Source organism: Amblyomma americanum, chromosome 9, assembly GCF_052857255.1.
Source record: "Amblyomma americanum isolate KBUSLIRL-KWMA chromosome 9, ASM5285725v1, whole genome shotgun sequence".
Lineage (NCBI taxonomy): Eukaryota > Metazoa > Arthropoda > Arachnida > Ixodida > Ixodidae > Amblyomma > Amblyomma americanum.
The window spans coordinates 62,591,514-62,597,331 of record NC_135505.1 but is presented as its reverse complement, the minus strand read 5'-3'; positions in this window follow the sequence as shown (position 1 = coordinate 62,597,331).

The window sequence follows — 5,818 nt, the reverse complement described above, 5'->3', positions numbered from 1 at the left end:
CTGGACTCCCTTTAAGTTACAGGTGTATGAGTGGTGGGCCTCTCCCGGTTGGAAGAAGTCTTGTTGGCTCCCGACTCCGACGTCGGCAGGCACTCTCTCGGAGTTAGCGGGACAGCTTTCGCTGCCTCTGCCAGGGGGGTGGATTGCTCTGCAGCGGTCTCACTCGGTGAGGCCTGGGCAGGCGTTGAAAACCGGTGTGGTGCACCACCCTATCGCAACGCATCGGTGAAGTTTGTATTAGGAGCTAAGAAAAATTTGCTGGCTGTGACGCGTCGCCTTGCTTCCTTGAATGTTATGTTTTCATTTGTTTTGAGAGTTATTATTCCCTTTTCTACTTTCCATTTCGAGCATGATCCTGAGTAGGCTGGGTGATCCTTGACACAGTTTATACAGTGTGGAGGAGCAGTGCATTTATCAGAGATGTGATCACTTGAGGAGCATTTTGCACACTTGTCTTCACCACGGCAGCTCTGTGAGTCATGGCCACATCGTTGGCATCTGAAGCAGCGGCAGGGGTTAGGAATGTAAGTTGGGACTGATATTTTTGTGTAGCCTACCTCTATTGAGTCGGGCAGTGTGCAGGAGGAAAAGGTGAGAACTAGGTGCTTAGTAGCATTTTGTTTTCTTTTCGGATTTTTATTCTGTGGACATTTATTACATGTTGTTCCTTTAGCCTTCTAATATTTCTTCTTCTGTCAGGTAGATGAGGTGATTGTCTGATATTACGCCACACACAGTATTAAGCGACCTGTGGCGTGTTACAGTGACAGGAGTTACTCCAAAGGCGGTAATGTTTGAGAGTTTGGGCAGTTGGACTTTATCGCGTATCTCTAGTCAAAGGTCACCACTGGCTAACTTCGTCGCCTTGTAGCTAGGGCCCAAAGTTTGTGTGAGTGTATTTTCAACGAGAAAAGGAAATATCATTCGAGCTGTTTTTTCTTTTGATTCACTGTGCACTGTATGGAATTTGGCAAGAGGTTCTTTCTTTGTGTTCAGAAACTGTAATGTCACATCTTCGGTCCGCCTTTTTTTGAGATTGGCGATCATTTTTTGATAGGGAAGGAGCCATAAAATGTGGTTGTAGTTCGGCCGCGGGGCCAGCCACCCATTATGGAGCCCTGCGAAGGGACAGGACAGGAACTTGGAAACAAGTCCTGCCCACGCCAACTGTACACCGCCGCTATAACCCTATCTGAGTGTTGTGTTGTGTTGGGTTTTATGGCACATAGGCGGCTAAGGCCACCATGCGCCAAACGAAAGGTATAGAAAATTGTCCTGTGCCGAATTTTTTATGACAGAAATGAAGCGGTGGTGTAAAGAGCCTAAAAGTTATTTCTCACCATCTAGTGAAGGTGAAAGGCAGAATTTTTCGAAATGGCCAATGGCAAAAGCTTTAAAAAGGTCAGGAAACCTCAGCGGCCATCCTTTGCGGAGGAAGGATGTCGAGGCCCCCAATCAATGAAATGCACACTTCAGCATCTTCTCAGGTATGAGAAAGTGGCTGAGGTGTATCACATAAAGGTGAGGCATTTACAGTTCCTTAAGACAACCAACCTCTCGTCAAAAGTTAAAAACGTAAGAAATGTAAACAACTGCATTATCGCTCAAGAGTAGTGCTGGGCGGAATGGAATGCATTGATTATAAAATTGACTAAAATACTTTTTCCTTAGTTTTTCTAGGTTTGAACACGCGAATAAAATATGGTTTAGTGTGAGCTCGTCTCCACATCTTTCACAAACGGGTTTGTCTTCTTTTGTAAGTAAGCAGTTGTGTGTCAGGTGTGTGTGTCCCATGCGAACCCGACATAAGATTACTTCAGTGAAATGTTCCTGGGTTCTGCATGACTTCCATTCCCCCAAGAGTGGCTTTATGAAGTGTAGTTTGTTGTTGAGTTCATTATCCCACTCTTTCTGCCATTTGTTCTTTAATGTGTTATATATCAACTTCATGCATTCTTTAAAAGGTATGTCCACATTTTTTATTTCACCATTTTGAGCTCGTACGGCTGCTGCGTCTGCTCTCTCGTTACCCTCTATGCCGATGTGGCTCGGGACCCAACAGAATCTTATCGTATGTCTTTGTGTTGTGAAATTTTCTATTTTGTGTATGATGCTGCCAACTAAGGGTTCAATTGCATTTCTTGACTGCAGCTCTGTGAGTCGGCTCAGGGAATCGGTGTATATTATTCTGTTTTTGACGTTCTCATGTATTATTTTGTCCACAGCCATACAGACTGCATATCATTGCGCCGTAAAAATTGATACATAATTTGGTAATCTTACTATTTTTTCCCCATTTCCCCTGTACTACGGCACTTCCAACATGCATCGCTGTTTTGGAGCCATCTGTGTAAAACTCCATGTAGCTTGAATATTTCTCTTTCAAAGCCAAGTATTCTTGTAGTAGGTGTTTATGTGGTGTTTGCTTTTTACAAAACTGTGTAAGCGTGAAGTCACATGCAGTGTGAGGGCAGTGCCATGGTGGCAATGGATCGTGTCTCGGGGCAATTTTAGGTAGAGCATCTAGTATTCCCAGTTCATGACATGCGTCTTCAAAGCTTAATAGCAAAGGTCTGATTGATTGTGGTTTATTATTGAACAGCCTTCTAGATGTGCACTTGGTAACTATGGGGTAACAAATGTGTTTTGGTACGGTTCATATTTTAAGTACATACGCACAGGTAAGCATTGCTCTTCTGTTTGCAAGAGACTGTTCATTTGTTTCTACATATAGGCTGTTTATTGGGGATGTTCTGTATGCACCAGTTGATGAACGGAGACCCAGGTTTTGTACAGGTTCCAGTTTTTTGAGGTATGATGGTCTTGCAGACCCATGTACAATGCATCCATAGTCCAAAGAGGACCGTACTGCGGAGTGGTAGATCTGTAAAAGGCACAACCTATCTAACCCTCAATGTTTCAGTGAGAGTATCTTCAGTATATTAGCGATCGGGAAGCTTTCTTTTTGAGCGTGTTTATGTGAGGTAGGAATCTGAGCTTTCTATCGAAAGTTATGCCTGGGAATTTATGCTCTTGTTTTACTTGTAGAACAGGTTCATTTATGTGCAGGGTGGGATCAATCTGCACGCCCCTTTTCAGTGAGAAAAGGACGGCAACTGTTTTTTGTGGAGAGAACTTAAATCCATTTCGGTCTGCCCAAGTCGCTAGTTTGTTCAGTGTAAGCTGTATCTGTCTTTCGCATGTTGATAAACTGGAAGATGTGCATGAAATTTGAAGGTCGTCAACATATACGGAATACATGATGCTCTTTGGAATTAATAGCGATATTGAGTTCATTTTTACAATAAAGAGTGTGGTACTTAGAATACACCTCTGCGGTACGCTGTTTACTTGGATGAATTTTTCCGAAAATGAGCAGCCTAGACGTACGCGAAATGAACGGTCAGAAAGAAAGCCTTTTAGGCAGTTCAGCATTCTGCGCCGGATACCTAGATCTGCGAGGTCACGAAGAATCCCAAACCTCCAGGTGGTATCATAAGCTTTCTCCAAGTAAAAAAAAATTGCCAGATAATGCTGTTTGTGTATGAATGCTTCACGGACTGTGTTTTCAAGGCGGACGAGATGGTCGATTGTACAGCATGCTTTTCTAAATCCACATTGGTGTATAACAAGAAGTTTTCGCGATTCTAGGCTGAACATTAACATATTATTTAACACACTTTCAAAACTTTTAGCAAGACACCTCGTAAGTGCTACTGGCTTGTAACATCCAGCCAAGGTTGGCGGTTTTCCTGATTTTAGGCATGGCACAACCACGGCGTTTTTCCACGCCTCTGGCATTTTTTCAGACTGCCATATTTTATTGAAAATTTTTAGAGGAGCTTCTACAGAATCTTCGGAGAGGTGTGCAAGCATTTCATAATGAATTTCATCTGGGCCTGGTGCTGTCTGTTTGCCGGCCGAAAGTACTGTACGGATTTCTTCTAGTGTAATTAATTTATTGTAATGTTCATTTGCACTGCCACTGGTGGGCAGTCGTTTTTCAGTTGTGTTCTTGTATTTTAAAAATGATTGTGTGTAGTGTGAGGAGCTCGAAACTGGGGCGAAGTGTTCCCCTAGTTTGTCTGCCTGTGCGCTAATGCTTGTTGGTCTATCCGGAGATGTTAGGAAAGGAATTGTGAAGGGAGAAAAGCTGTTATTAAGTTTGCGGACTTGTTCCCACGTTTGTTTTGATGTAACTGAACTATTTATTGACGATACGTAGTTTTGCCACGAAGTTTTTTCAGCATTGCGACGGATATGCCGTGCTTTTGCTCTCGCCTTTTTAAAATTTATAAGGTTGTCGTGTGTGGGGTATCTTCGGAAAGTTCCCCAGGCTTTGTTTTGATCCTTTTTTCCTTCTCTCCAATCTTGGTTATAACAAACCTTGTGGTTTCAGCGTACTACTCCTGACGACTGCGGAATATCTAGACGTGCAACCGAAATTATACATGTTGTAAAAATTTCATTTATTTCGTCAATGCTAAGATCATCTGAAAATATTTTTTCCACACAGGCCTTTTCTTGAAATAGTGGCCAGTGCACTAAGTGCAGTTTCCAACGGCGTGGTTTAGTTGGAATTATTGGTGGTGGTGATGAAAAGTTAGTTATCACTGGAAAGTGATCACTTCCGTACGGGTTATCAAGACTGTCCCACTTAAAATCGGCAAAAATGGATGGAGAGCTAAAATAATAATAATAATAATAGCTTTATTTCCATCAAAACGATGGAGGGGCCGTGGGTAAAAGCTGCTGAACAGCTTGACTAGAGCCCACGGTCCCCTCTACAAGGCAGTACAGGAGCATACATGAAATATACAGGAATACAAACATACAGAAACGCAAAATTGATTCGATTTAATGTATCACAAGGAAATCAATATTAGAATTGTTCAAAAACATGACATATCACGTGGCGCAGTTCACGAACTGTAGTGCGACCTAAATCAATTCCACATTTATTCAGATCATTAAGAGGTTTAGGCAAAATGTACGATAGTGTACCCATAGAATAGTTAGCACGGGGAGTGACCACCTTCCAGTATTCAGACTGACGTATAGTGTAGGATGTAGGCTTTATTTCTAGCTTGGCTAGGTTGCGAAAGAAATTTCGATTTTCTTTTAATTCGTACTTAAAGGCAACAATTAGTCTATAGCTAAACAATTTCCAGACAGGCATTATATCTGCTTTAATGAACAGAGCATGTGTATGAGAATTGTAGGGGACATCAAAAATAAGCCTAATTATCTTTTTTGTAGGACGTACACCTTTGTTAAGTTTTTTACTGTGGTAGATCCCCATTCCAAAAAGCAGTAAGAGAGGTGAGAGTAAAAAAGAGAATTATATATCAACTTTTTTACGCTGAAAGGTAATATAGACCTACATCTGGATAAAATACCAACGACACTTGACAATTTAGTGCAAACAGAATCTACATGAATATCCCACAGCATATTTTGCGAAAACGTGACCCCAAGAATTTTAATACTACTTACTATTTCTATTTTTCTGGTGCCATAGATAAGATCTACGTTCATAATTTCCTGCTTTGATTTCGGTCTAAATAGCACAGCCTTAGTTTTGTTGGTGTTAACTTCTAACTGATTTGCTACAGACCATTCCAGAAGTTTTACAAGGGCGGAGTTTGCTATATAGCTGATTTGCTCACAGTCTGTAGCGGAAAAAGATATGCTGGCATCGTCGGCGTACAATGTATATTTGGCTTCAGCGCATGTATTTACCAGATCATTTATGTAGATATTAAAAAGAAAAGGTCCAAGAATGCTGCCTTGAGGCACTCCTCTTGCAATCGGTTTT